The following is a 15382-nucleotide window of genomic DNA, read 5'->3' on the forward strand; positions in this document are numbered from 1 at the left end:
GAGCCTGGGATGGAGGGCAGTTGAACTACCCTTGGCTCTCATGGAATGTCCATGGGGTCCAAAATAGCTGCTGCAAAGTTGGCTGCCAGTTTGATGGCCACTGCCTGAGTGCGGAGCTTTGATTACAAGTGGACGACGAGTGAGCACTCCTACTCCTGCCAGAGCTGGAGAAGTAGGAGTCAGACTCTGACTCAGAGGCCTCCAACACTGGAGACAAAGGAGGTGCCAGTCCCAAGGGCACCTGCATAAGCACCGGCTAGGACAGTGACGGCACTGTAGTCGCTGGAGGTGTAGGCAGATGTGCCAAAGTGGAGGGCTTGCCCCGTGACGGAGGATGACTCAACACCTGCATCAGGTATGGGTTTCTCCTCAGCAATGAGAAAAGCAGCATGGTTTGCAGGAGGCTCCGTGCTGCCTGGAATACTTCCAGCATTGACGATAACTGCGGGGAGTGGGTGGGAACTGGACCTACGGACCAAAGTCAACACCCAACCCTCCATAGTCTGCCTGTGGCATGCCTCTCCTGACACCATCTGGGAGTTCTCCCAGTGCTTGGACACTGCAGGAGAATGGCCCCATCATGCCTTTTCTCTTTGTGAGACACTAGGGATTAAGACTTATGTCTCAGAGGAGGTTGAGATGCCGGCCCTTCACCATGGCACCAGACTCCCTTCTCCATCAACGCCATAGCCAAGCTTGGTGCCAGTGCACTCTGAACTGAGGAAGATGCACTTGGCCCAGCAGATGGGGATTTCTCCAGCTGAACAGCTGTCATCATCAATATGACCTTGAGGCGCTGAACCCTGTCCTTCAAGGTCCTTGGCTTGAAGATTTTACAGACTGGACAGTGGTCCTGCTGGTGACTCTCACCCAGACACTTTAAAGCAGGCTGAATGCAGGTCACCCTTTGGCATGCACTCCCCACAGTCAACACAGACTTTGAAGCCTGGTGACCTTGACCTGCCCCAGCACCAAGACCTTGAGGAGGTGGAGCGACCTCCTTACTCCGGACCCAACAAACAACTCTAACTAATAGCAACAGACCTCTTAACTATTAACTATTTAAACAATTTAAACGTATTAACACCTAATTGGAACTGTTTACAGATAAGACCCAAGCACGACCATCTAACTAAGAAGATTGCTTGAATGTGCAATGGGAACTACCAGCAACTGACACTGTGGCAAGAAAGAACTTAGCGGGGGATGGGGCGGGCAGTGCCTATATTGGGCACTATAGCAGCGCTACTCCAATGGGTGCTGCACCGACCCAACAGCTACCAACTGGGCATGCATGCATGTGCACGCGACTGCACTGGAATGCACAAAGAACATTCTTATACTGGAGACAAATTGTTGGTGCTACGTACAACTTCAGCAACACTGCCTAGATATCAAGGCGATTTTCAAGGAGGTCTGTATCGTTGTCCCTTTTTGAAACTGTGGCGTGTGGCAATTATATGCCTTGCCCAAGGTCACCCAGCCAGGTCAGTGGCGGAGCCGGGAACAGCTCCCCAGTTCTGTGCTCTACACAGTAAGGCCATACTGCCTCTCCATTTTCAGTGACTTAACTAAACAATTTGACAAGGCTTGTTATTACTGTACACCTTAAACTTGACAAATTAAGAGTAACCAACACATATAGTGGGGCAATAAGCAGTCCTGCGGCAGCTTAAAGACTAGCATTTGTTAGGTAATGAGCTTCCATGAGTAAGACCCACTTCACCTGATTGGGGCTCATTCTCTGCCCTGATTTTCTCCCTTTGAGTCACTTAATCAGCACAAGGAGAGAGGAAGTCTCTTGGTGGGGATATTCCTGAATGTGAGGGAGGCAACCATCAGGCAGCAGGTCTAGCCAATGGTGCCAGGAGTGGAAAGAGACAATGGGCTCCAGCAACCCTCACATGGACCTATGGGATGTCTGGGGTGACAACCTGTGGACTCCTCCTCCTCTCCTGTCATGATGTTACAGCTGGCTGAGAACCAGAAGGGACAGAGATTCAGCTGGAATAAGCAAGCAAGCGTATCGATTCTTATCCAAGGCTTTGTCTACACTTTCTGGGACAATCCTTTTGGTCTAGGAATTGGGTTTAGAGATTTGCCAGGTTCCCTGTGAGTCTTCCAGTGCAACTTAACAATATTGTGCCAGCACAGTCACAAACGACCTCATTCCAGGAATGCAATATTGCTGCTGTTCATATTGACCAAGCCGAGAAATGGTTGGGCTGGCACGAAAGAGAGACAAACACACAGAGGCCGTGTCTACACGTGCCCCAAACTTCGAAATGGCCACGCAAATGGCCATTTCGAAGTTTACTAATGAAGTGCTGAAATGCATATTCAGCGCTTCATTAGCATGCGGGCGGCCGCGGCGCTTCGAAATTGATGTGGATTGCCGCCGCGCGGCGCGTCCAGACGGGGCTCCTTTTCGAAAGGACCCCGCCTACTTCGAAGTCCCCTTATTCCCATGAGCTGATGCGAATAAGGGGACTTCGAAGTAGGCGGGGTCCTTTCGAAAAGGAGCCCCGTCTGGACTTGCCGCGCGGCGGCAATCCGCGGCAATTTCGAAGCGCCGCGGCCGCCCGCATGCTAATGAAGCGCTGAATATGCATTTCAGCGCTTCATTAGTAAACTTCGAAATGGCCATTTGTGTGGCCATTTCGAAGTTTGGGGCACGTGTAGACACGGCCAGAATGCTGAAAAAATGTATTTCAAGTCCCAGCTAAAGCACAGTTTGAATTTTGAGTACATTGTGACACGGGATCTTACGTTTATCTGGACTTCTTCATGTATGTTTAACGCGATGCCTCATTTGTTATTAATTTTTAAACACGTCCGTTAAAGTGCCACAACAGAAAAACAAGATAAGATCCAGCAGTGAGAGTCAAATATGCAGCATTGATGATTTACCTATGACAGTATCTATAAGGCCTTCACCACCACAGTACACAGGTGCCTCCCACTTAATGCATTAGCATATTTATTGTCACAGCAGTCTGAGAAGTGCGGTAAGTACTATGATGCTCATTTTACAGTTGGCAAAGTGAAGCACAATGGGAATCAGAAGGGGCACTGAGGTAAGGAAATGCTGATGCTACGTCTACACTTAGCTGAAGATCGACTCCCTGATGGTCAGTCTTAGGGGTTTGATATAGTACGCATAGAGGGGATGTACTAAAGTGAACTGTCATGGTGCCACTGTCAACCCTGGAACTCCTGGCAGTCACGAGAAGTAAGGGAAGTCAATGGGAGAATTTCTCTCAACCCCGATTTGTGAATGGTGGCAAATATTGATTTTAGATATGTCGATTCCTGCTAAGCAAGTCTTGTAGCTGGATTTGCATAACTAAAATCGATTTTACCTCCTTGTGCAGTCCTGGCCTGAGCATTGCAGTGCCTATTAGACCCTCCTTCTCCAATTACATTAATTATACTTCATGATGGATGGGAAAATGCCCACTCCTGTAAGGGATTTCCAAATCCCTGGGAACAATCTGAGGCTCCATGATACAATGGTTGATCTGAAAATATCTACCAGTATAAAGAAACAACCTTAAACCACAAAAGAGGGCAGATACATTCCCTGGCCTCTAAAGCAGGCCTCAGATACTTGGCAACCACCACTTTGGGGTGAGGGTGGACTAAGAGCCTTCAGGAAAATTGACATCCTCCTCCCGTCATGGATTGCTTCTCTTATCACCATGGTATTTCCCTTTAATATTTCTCAGTTGAAATTTAATTTTCAACCCTATGGATAAAGTCTTGATGTTGGGAAGATTAATCAGATCTGAGAAAAATTGCTCCAGGAAAGAGAGTGGCAACAAAGGATGGTTTATGTTTTCATTTCTTGGGTGCATCAGATGAAAAAATATTTCCTAATAAAAGCCTGAATACATTTACTTTGCTGTATTCAGTGGTGGTGTAGTTGTGTAGGTCTCAGTAGATACAACGGGGGGAGGTAATACCTTTCATGAGACCAGCTTCTGTTGGTGAGAGAGACAAGCTTTGAAGCTACACAGGACTCTGCTTCAGGTATGGGAGAGATACTCAGAGCTAAACTCAAGGTGGACCAAATTATTTAACATCAGGCGCTAACAGATGTCAAAGGATTATTCAAGGAGGAGCAGCACGTTAACACTTCTCCAGTCACTGGGGAACAGGGAGCTAAACTGGGAGGGGCTAGTGGGTTTTGGTGGCTTGCAGAGTTATGAATTTAAGCTGTCAGGGTTGTCTCTTGAACGTGCAATGGGGGTTTCCTCTGAGGATGAGAGCTGAAAGATCAGATATACCATGCGCACTCTGTGAAAGGTGCTCACCCACAGGTGAGGTGGTGATCTTGTCTTTTTGTCACTTTTCAGTACTAGTTCATTTGAGGACATTGTGATTGTCCCATTTCATCCATGTAGTTGTGTGGCTGGGACCCTGAAGGCTGTGCAGCCAACCAGTTAGGTTGCCGAGTAGGGGGGCAGAAAGGCTAGGGGCTGACTCCCTGTCCCCCTACGTCCCTGGCCCAAGAACTCTGAGCCACTCCCTATTCAAGCTCTTAAATTTGAGGTGTGGCCCCAAGAATCCACATTCACTTTAGTTGGGGCTTTCCCACTTTTCCCAGAGGGGTAAGGGCTTACTTGTTCCCATGGCTGCTCAGCAGACAGGTTGTAGTGTGCGCCCTGGGACTGCTGAACAAAGCTTCTGCCTCCTCACTCGTCAATCCCAAACTGAGCCAGACTCCTTCCTTTTCACCTCCCTCCAAGCCGGGCATTGGTTGCAGGTAATGTGGTGTGGGGCTAGCTGGGCCCAGGGGCTTTCTTTAACACCTTGGATGCTGGGCCCTCTTTTCCCTACTTCTTCACAAGTTATTATTGGGGAATTGAGTACACTGGTTGAGGTACCCTCCTTTGGGGAGGTTGTTAGAGGGCCAAGAAAGATTTCTTTCAGGAGATGGTCCCCACTGAGAACAAGATGTAACTGTTTGAAGATACCCACAGGAGTTCGGTGTGGGGTGACAGATGACAACTAGTGATGTGCTGCCGTGGGGAGGGGCTGAGGGGCACATTCCATTTTGTGGTCTACCTAAAAATAAACTTTAACACACTTGAAACCACTTTCATCTAACAGGGACAGGCCACTGGATAAGAAAAGTCACATCAGAGAACAGGCCACCCAAATACTCAGAGAACCTGTTTCAAGAATCCCCCAGCCTCTTCGAAGATCAAGCTACCCTCAGACCACTGCAGCTCAAAGTGGCTCCAAACCCAGCCAAAACAACAGAACCCCAAACTGTACCTGTATCTCCAGTGATATGATGACGAAAACACCCCTACAACACACCTTTCAAGCTCCATGGCTCATATACATACCTGTCACAACAGCACGTGGCACCCCGGCCAAAGATCTACACCGCCATAAAAGGCTACATCTAGACAGCAGAGCTATGTTCAGGATACCAGAGGTATCCCAAAATGGCTACTCCATGTCTTTGACATGTGTCCATCATTTCAAAATAGTTTTTAAAATAATGGGAGTGCTATTTCAGCATCACTGTACTTCTCATTGCAGGAGGAGGAAGGGATGCCTGAAATAGCACAGTATTTCAACATTTGGAGCTGTCTAGACAGCACCATATTCTGAAATAGCTTATTTCCAACCACATAAATTGCATAGCTTATTTCCAGTTTAGGCTGCTGTGTGGATATAGCCTCATTGCCCTGAGCCTGAGCCCCACAAGACTGAGTCAGCTGCTTTGGGCATCTAACTGCAACGTAGACAGATCTTCTGAGTACAATTTCTAGATCTGAAAAAGACACAATGTGCTCAAAATTTTCTCTCTCATCAGTAGAGTAAAAGATATCACCCTGGCCACCTTCTCACTCTAAATTTACATTGCTATTTGCTATTCTTTGCATAGGGAAACATTCCACATAACTGAAATAAAAAAATGTAAGTTCTCTGGATACCTCTCTAGTCGGCAGGAAGATTTCCTAATTCTCAAGGTGGTTAAACACTGGAATAAAGTGCCTAGGGAGGTTGTGGCATCTCCATCACTGGAAATAATTGAGAGCAGGTTACACAGATACCTATCAGAGGTGGTCTAGAGAGTGCCTGGGCCTACTGGGAGGGCAGAGGACTGGACCTGATGACCTCTCAAGGTCCCTCCCAGTTCTAGTGTTTTATGATTCTGTGATTTCCCTTGCAGAAAAAAACCAGAATTCTGGGGTGCAAGTTAATTTAGGGCACAGTGCTGCGCGATGAAAGCACTTGTTACTCCTCCCCAACATCCCACAGGAATATCGCTCACAGGCATGCAGTCTACCCTAGGACATCATTGAATTTCAAACCTTATTGTTCTACTGGAAACAGTTCCTTCAGCTGGTGAGCCTACGAAGGGATTTAGTTTCCATCAGATCAAAGGCACTTGTCTTTTAAATCTGAACTAGTCAAGGACTTAATAGTTTCCCCCTCCTCTTCTTTTATGAAGAAAATAGCTGTTGATTTAAGATATTGTTTGTCATTATAGCTGGTCTGCACATATTAAGTATTTTCCTGGAAAAAAAAGAATGTAACTTTTGCTTTTTAAAAAATGTCAGATGTTTTATTTAAAAAGCGGTTTTAGTTTAACAATTTTTGAAAACCCCAGAACTATAAAAGTAACAAAGTTCACATTTTATTGTAGAAAAATGAGCACTTTTAATAAATATACTTTTAAGTTGAAAATATCCAGCCATCTCTAGCTTACATGAAGTATGGTCTAGAGTTGGATGTAATCATTGGGTGGATTTATCACAATAGTTAGAATCATAGAACACTAGGACTGGAAGGGACCTCGAGAGGCCATTGAGTCCAGCCCCCTGCCCTAACGGCAGGACCAAGTACTGTCTAAGCCATCCCTGACAGACATCTATCTAACCTATTCTTAAATATCTCCAGCAATGGAGATTCCACAACCTCCCTTGGCAATTTATTCCACTGTTTGACCACCCTGACAGTTAGGAACTTTTTCCTAATGTCCAGCCTAAACCTCCCTTGCTGCAGTTGAAGTCCATTGCCTCTTGTTCTATCCTCAGAAGCCAAAAAGAACAAGTTTTCTCCCTCCTCCTTATGACACCCTTTTAGATACCCGAAAACCGCTATCATGTCACCCCTCAATTTTCCCTTTTCCAAACTAAACAAGCCCAATTGTTTCAGCCTTTCTTCATAGGTCACAGTCTCTAGACCTCTAATCATTCTTGTCGCTCTTTTCTGGACCCTCTCTAATGTCTCCACATCTTTCTTGAACTGTGGTGCCCAGAACTGGACACACTACTCCAGCTGAGGCCTAACCAGCGCAGAGTAGAGCGGAAGAATGACTTCTCGTGTCTAGTTCACAAGACACCTGTTAATGCATCCCAGAATCATGTTTGCCTTTTTTGCAACTGCATTACACTGTTGACTCATATTTAGCTTGTGGTCCACTATAATCCCTAGATCCCTTTCTGCTGTAGTCATTCCTAGACAGTCTCTCCCCATTCTGTATGTGTGAAACTGATTGTTCCTTCTCAAGTGGAGCACTTTGCATTTGTCCTTATTAAACTTCATCGTGTTTACCTCAGACCATTTCTCCAATTTATCCAGATCATTTTGAATTATGACGCTATCCTCCAAAGCAGTTGCAACCCCTCCTAGCTTGGTATCATCTGCAAACTTAATACGCGTACTTTCTATGCCAATATCTAAATCGTTGATGAAGATATTGAACAGACCCGGTCCTAAAACAGACCCCTGCGGAACCCCACTTGTTATACTTTTCCAGCAGGATTGAGAACCATTAACAACTAATCTCTGAGTACGAGGGGTCCTGTGGCATCTTATAGATGAACAGAAATGGATGAGCATAAGCTTTCGTGGGCAAAGACCCACTTCGTCAGATACAGATGACCTACATCTGACGAAGTGGGTCTTTGCCCACAAAAGCTTATGCTCATACATTTCTGTTCATCTATAAGGTGCCACAGGAACCCTCATTGCTTTTGCAGATCCAGACTAACACAGCTACCCCTCTGATACTTGACACCACGCAAGGTACTGCATTTAGCCGTATGGAGTGGAAATCTATCAATCTCTGAGTATGGTTATTCAGCCAGTTATGCACCCACCTTATAGTAGCCTCATCTAAATTGTATTTGCCTATTTTTTTAATAAGATATCATGCGAGACCGTATCAAATGCTTTACTATGGTCTAGGCATTCCACGTCTACCACTTCTCCCCTATCCACAAGGCTTGTTATCCTACCAAAGAACGCTATCAGATTGGTTTGACATGATTTGTTCTTTACAAGTCCATGTTGGCTGTTCCCTACCACCTTACCACCTTCCAAGTGCTTGCAGATGATTTCTTTAATTACCTGCTCCATTATCTTTCCTGGCACAGAAGTTAAGCTGACTGGCCTGTAGTTTCCTGGGTTGTTCTTATTCCCCTTTTTATAGATGGGCACTATATTCGCCCTTTTCCAGTCTTGTGGAATCTCTCCTGTCTCCCATGATTTTCCAAAGATGATAGATAAAGGCTCAGATACCTCTTCTATCAGCTCCTTGAGTATTCTAGGATTCATTTCATCAGGCCCTGGTGACTTGGAGACATCTAATTTTTCTAAGTGATTTTTAACTTGTTCTTTTTTTATTTCAACTTCTAACCCTACCCCTTTCCCACTAGCATTCACTATATTAGGCATTCCTTCAGACTTCTCAGTGAAGACCGCAAGTTGGTGAAGGGGAAATCATGGATGAATCAATGAAAATTTGTATTTAAACTATGGATTTCTATCTAAAGCTTTGATTATTTTTCTCTGTTTTTACTTGGCTTCCTGCCCCATAGTGGCTCTTTATAGATGGCTTGTCTCTGCCTGTCTTCTGTTGGAACATGGAGCATAGGCTGCCTCAGCAATCCACCAGCTGGTGGAGAGCGACCGGGACACGGTCATGGTGCTGCACAAGAAGGGGCGAGTGCAGCCCGGGCCAAGTCCAAGCAGGGAATCATGGCAGCACACAGAAGAGGAGATGTAGAGTCCTCCAAGAAATGGGTGGTAGGCCAGAGCAAGCAGCATTCTAACACTAAGAACACAGCTAAGCTGGATCGGGAGACAAAGGAGCTACACCACGACAGACTCCCCTTTGAGGCTGACAACGTGATCCAACAGGGCCGACAGAGCAAAGGCCTGACACAAAAAGATTTGGCCACAAAAATCAATGAAAAAACATGTTATTCAGACTACGAATGCGGAAGGGCAATCCTCAACAACCAAGTTCTGGTCAAGATCCAAAGAGCCATCGGCCGTAAGCTACGTGGAAGAGATATTGGAAAGCCACTTGAGATGGGCCCAAAAGGGAAATGAAAACAAAACCTCTAAATCAGCTTGTTCCAACTGATCTCATCTGGATGGTACTCTTCAACCACCAGAATCTATCTTTGTACTGCCAAGCAGAACAAGAGGGGGAGGAGAGACCTGCAGAATTTCCACCTATTGTAAAAAGACAAAACAGAAACATGACAGTCAGAATAACTTTAACCTGGTTAAAACTGTAAGGTGGGTAGCATCTTGCATTCATCAGGGTAAATCCTTCCTCTTCTCCAAAGTTTCAGGTCAGTTATGTAGCCTGATTGTTGCACTGCTCGGGCCTGTTCACAGCAAATTTTAAGCACATTATAACCAGGGCAAATTACTATCTTGGAGTAGCATGAGGACGTCAAATGCTCATTTCTCCCAAGCTCTCTTACCGGCTCTTAAGCAAAACCAAGCTTTTACTGCTGTAGTTTATCCCACCCCAAAGAGAAATTACAGGTTGAACCTTTCTAATTTGGCATTCCCTTATCTAGCAACACCCATAGTCGGGCATGATTTTAGTTAGCCAGATATCCATGTATCGTAAAAGTGTGGCCAGGTTTCCCGTGGTTCCATAAAGTTTGTTTACACCCACCAGTTCTGGCTTTCACTATTCTGTGCTGTTATTTAGTTGTAATTTACCCCTAAATGTCTTCTAAGAGCCCAGTAAACAGCAGAAGTGACGGTATAGCTGCTAGATAATATTGACTTCCTGTGGCCTGGCAAACTCTCTTGTTTGGCACTGATCGTGTCCCAAGTTTGCTAGACTAGAGAAGTTCAACCTGTAGTTATACTGGCAAAAGTGCAGTTTTATTAGTATAATTGTGTCTATTCTGGGCTTTGCTGGCACAGCTATGTCAGTCAGTCTGATTCCACCACTTCACACCCCTGGCTGGCATACGTTTGTAGTGCAGAAGCTTGTCTTAATCAATACCACCAGACATGCTGTTGTGTACTTCTGAAGATACACAGCAGATTGTTAACAAAGATAAAGGGCACAATCATTTACGAATTACATCCTATTTTACATGTGATGAAGGTAAACACTTTCTCTGCAGGCAGAGGAGACGTATGGAATAGATTCACAATTTAGATTTCAAGTGAGAAGACCATGAATAAAAAGTTCAGATTCCTGAAAACAGAAGGTCACAACCTTTAGTTAAAACAGAGAAATCCAATGACAGAATCTTTATTTATCAAAGTGGGGCAGAACAGAAGTCTGAGGCAGTCTGGACATTCCTCTTGCAGCTACTACTTTTGCCAGCCTGTTTTAAAATAATTTAAGGCAAGAGAACAAGGTAACACTTGTTTCAGACAAAAATCCTCTCCTCTAAGATCTATTTGCACAATAGTATGGAGGGGTTCTTCACCACTGTTGCCCTAGTAAAGCACTTTACACCGCAGTAGCAGGCACCAGTAGCATGGGTGTTATAACAGATAAACAGGATACAAAGCTGAGGCAATAAAAACACGTCAATGAACTATGATTTACCCTGCTGCTCCTGTTGAACTCCTGCTCACTGAGTGACCTGATGTTATCTACTGCCTTCCGACTCCGTGTAGTTTCTGGTTGCGATTATACCATCTAAGGGTCTTAAATATTAGAGCTGGTTTTGGTCAGATGACAACAGAAGATCCACTTTGAACACGAAAAACTCTTTTACAGACCGTCAGCAACACAAAAGCAGCCTGCACATTAACTGCATGAAGTGTATTTTGCAGACCTTGAAAGGAAAGCCCCTACAGTTCCCATTCATTGTGCTGTTTGAGAGCATGCATTTAGAAACGATACTACAGCAAACATTAGCACAGCATTCTTAATGGTGCTTCCAGACAGAGATGACATTACAGGTCTGCAACTGGAGGAGCACCAATGTATTCTTACTGCTGAGGCAGTAATGAGCCAAACCCTCAGCATGCACCACAGGAGCTGCTCTCTTCTGGATGAGATATAAAATAAAAATCCTGCCTTTCGTGGACATTAAACATACCATGGCTCTTTCTGCACGAGCTTTAATTCTGTAGGTGTGCACAGACTTGAATGATGCACAAAGATAGGCCCTGATAAGTGTGCATTCACGTTACAGCACACTGGGTGATACAAGGGATGGCAATAACCTTTCTTAATTTCTTACACAGACCCATTAAATAGGTCCATGTAGTCTACAAGGTAGCTGCATTTTGGTTGCCGGAACATTGCAAAGTTCTGAGAACCTTTGGAATGAAGGCATTAGCTATATGTAAATTGGTATGCTTGCCCTAGTGATGCCCTAGGGTTCTGCCAATATTCTCACTCATTCCTCTCATGAATATGAAATACAATTCACTCTTCTGCCTTTATTCAGTGTCAAGTATTCTAAGAAAAATTAGAATTGTGTCAGTGTTTTAATACTGGAAGACTTCCAGCTCAAAGAAATCTCATTACTTACAATGGGAGAGAGGCTCTCTCATGATTAATAGAGGACTTGAGAGACAGAGCAACGGATGCAAAATTCAATCCTGGTATAAACAGTTGTGGCATCAATGAAGATGGAGGAGTTGCACCTGCTTATACCAGGACTAAATGTGACTTACTTCCATATCTGACTGTCTTACTCCTCAAAATTTTGAGGAATAAAGGGACTTTGAAGTAGCGTGGGCACTTCGAAGTGCCCATGGCTACACGCATGCCAGCACTTTGAAGTATGAAGCTTCGAAGTTGCCATGGGGGAGAATTAGCCTAATGAAGTGCTGCATATTCACCGCAGCACTTCATTAGTAATTTCAGGTAGCCCTGATTAACATGTCCCCTTTGAAACTGGCAAGTGTAGACCCAGCCTTACAGTCTGATGTTAGGCAAACCATTAATCTCCCAGTACCTCACTTTGTCCATCTGTAAAAAAGATAGTGAGCCACCGCTGAAAAGCACTGTAGGATTACAACTCTGCAGAAAACAATGTTTTTGTCCCCTGAAAAATACTGCAATATTGTAAAAAGTATGTCCTCAATTTTTCTTAAACCAAAAATCTATTTTTTTCAGTCAATCACAACCTTTTGTTTCAATTTTGACTGCTATGAATTTTTAATTTGCTTTTATTTTAACTGCCGTTAGCTTAAGTTTCAAAATTTAAAAAGTCCTTTTGAACTGGAATTTTTCATTTTGAAAACTGTCAAAATGAATGTTTTCATAGTCAGAGACTCTTTTTTTCCAAAAAAAAAAATAGTTTTGAAAAAAAAGTTCATTGAAAGTGACTCAATAAATTTTTGTCAAAAATTCCCCACCAGCTCTATTTAGGACCCTTGAATGAAAATTTTTGTTTATAAATACAGAATATAACTATTACTACCTCAATGGAATACAAAATCAGTATTGATAATGTCTTTGACAATAATTGCCAAATCACTAACTGTTCCAATGAGTTCATTGGATGTTTTCAAAATTTAAAGTTAAGGATGCCTCAGGTTAGTTCCTGTATAATCCATACTTATTTACCCATCCATTGCAAAATGTGGACAATCAATATGCAGTGTACTTTCTTCTCAGATTGTAAAAAACTGTTCTCAATATGAATTGCCTATTCACACCCTACCTAGCTGACAAACTGGTTTTTCTTATATATTTATTCCACAAAGAACAGCAGAAACTCCATGTCTCTAAATCACCTGTTCCATTCAATCCCTGCTCACTCTGCTATGCTGCATAATCTGTTTTCTCTTACAGAAAATAAACAATCAAAAGAAAAGAGGCATGAGTGGAGTAGCAAAAAAACTCTCACCGTTTCTGGCCTTAAGCTAACCCACAGATCGTGAACTTTGAGCTGAAATATATCTTTGCTGGCACAGCTCTTCCTTTCACTTAGTAATTGTTCTGGATGTATTAATGCAATTTCTTCCTGAATGGTTTGGCAGTGCTTCAGAATAGGGTGATTTTGCTGACCCTGGGACATTTAAAAGTATATACAATTTATCTGAGATGACAAAGATAGCCCAATTATTGAGATCATGTAATGCAGCAAGTATAACACAGTAAGCAGGTGTGAATTTTGTATCTGGATATCAGCATTTATTGATATGCCACATTAAAGAAAATATAGATTACACACAATTTCCTATGAAACACTTTAACTAAACTAGCTGGGATAGTAAAACAATTTTTGCTAAATGTTGGATTGGGATTAAAATGACACCTGTGGTAAAGCTGATATTCTTTGTTCTTCTTCAGCTCCTCAACAACCATATACAAAATAAAAGTAAATCACCTTTGGGGCCACTGCTAAGGCTTGGAGTCTTACAATTACACCCAGCAGCTGTGGCTTTGGTTGGAGATGAACATGTGCAGGCCACACCGTCTGTTTCCTTTGGCGGTGTGCTGTGTTCTTGGGAGCAGGCGGGGAATCTACACGGCAAAACCCTGCAGGCTCTCAAGTACAGAGAAGACCAGGAGAGGTGAAGGACAGTGCAATTTTCATGGCTGCTTTACACATACCATTCATGATCACGTAGGAACCCAGTGGCTCAAGTACTTCAGAAGTGCCTAGCAGACTAATTAGCACTTTTATCAGAAACATGGGTGCTTGCTAAAGGTTCGTAAGAGATAAGGTATAATTACACAGGTCACGGTTTAAAATAAAACCATTAAAAAGAGAAAATAGTTACATTTCACAATTTAAAAAAGGCATTTTAAAACCAACATAAAAATAGGAGAGGATTAAAAGCAAGTAAATCATAGAAGACAGGAAAAGGTTAATATTAAGATTATGAAAGGGTTAAATAAAAATCAACAAGGGCCAGAGGACAGATAGGTACATGTAAAGAGAAAATAAACAGGAACAAAAGAAAGAAAATAGGGGCAGAATAGGCAAGGCTGACAAAACAAAATCACAGGCAAAGATGCTCCCATCCATGTAATTTGTCTATTTACGTTATGTTCTTTTCATAAAAGGAGCAGCGTTCTTACACATTTCTAAGAAAAACCCACTGCATTATATAACATTTGGACACTGGAAATACTGTATATACTTAGAGTGAATGAGAGGGCAGCATTTCCGGGGCAGATGTTCACAGATCAGAACAAAGAAGGCAGTGAAAATACAATATATTTAGGTTACCTTAGGGTTTGAGTATGTTCCCTTGGAGGGGTGATGCTGAGCCTTTAGGAAAGGGGACTGAGCAGAGTACAAGCTCTACTGCTCTTGAGCAACCTCCAACAGCTAGTCAGTCACAGACCTCCCTCTTACATGTTTAGGTGCTTGTATGTTTTCCTCAGTCAATCCAATATGACCATGGGGAAATCTCCCATAGCCATGACAACATCAAACAGCATATTTTACAAAACTGCTTTGAAAGTAGCTAATTAAATGCTACTTGGACCTTACTCCAAGGTTACATTTTGATAGCAGTTCTTTTTTTAAGAATATTGAACAAGACTGAATAACTTTGGATTTTCATTCATGATTTTGAAATTTTTAAAATATTGGAAAGTTTAACCCCTCAAATTAACCATTTCGGTGCTTGACATTTTAAACCACTTCTTTAACTGTCTGTATCACGTCCTGATAGCCCAAGCCTGACAACTAAACTATCCCCTTCCAATCACAGAAGTTCAATGTAATTTTTAAAAGTTCATTCTTGGCTAGATTGCAATAACCACATTCATTTTAAAGAGGTAAAGGAAGATAAACCAAACAAACTTTGTTCCTTGAACTTTTCTGTTTTGCGGCATTTACTTTTTAACTTGAAGATGTTTGTTTGTTTTTAAAACATGCCTGAGCAAGTACAGCTTGTCAATAGCAGTATTAAAATATCACGGTGTGATTAAATAATGTGAAAGACCTGGCTTAAAATGAAAAAGGGCAGGAAATTCAAAGTTACAGCTGACACTTCTCTTTACCTCAAACTGCTGGGTGAAGAAAAGGCATGAGCTAAGACTGCCTCAGCTATGACAGTTACTTGGGAGTTTCAGGAGGGGAAACACGTTAATGTCTGCAAGATGTATCACTTCAGACTGCTCTCAATAGATCTCATTAGCCAAGCCGTGGAGCTGAATTGG

At 43.1% G+C, this 15382-nt stretch overlaps 1 pseudogene; it reads left to right on the forward strand.

The window, feature by feature from the left end:
- Window positions 1-334: 334 nt before the first annotated feature.
- LOC142015799 (endothelial differentiation-related factor 1 homolog pseudogene) lies at window positions 335-9366 on the forward strand (annotated as a pseudogene).
- Window positions 9367-15382: the final 6016 nt, after the last annotated feature.

The sequence above is a fragment of the Carettochelys insculpta genome, chromosome 7 (genome assembly GCF_033958435.1).
Source record: "Carettochelys insculpta isolate YL-2023 chromosome 7, ASM3395843v1, whole genome shotgun sequence".
In the NCBI taxonomy this organism is placed as follows: Eukaryota; Metazoa; Chordata; order Testudines; family Carettochelyidae; genus Carettochelys; species Carettochelys insculpta.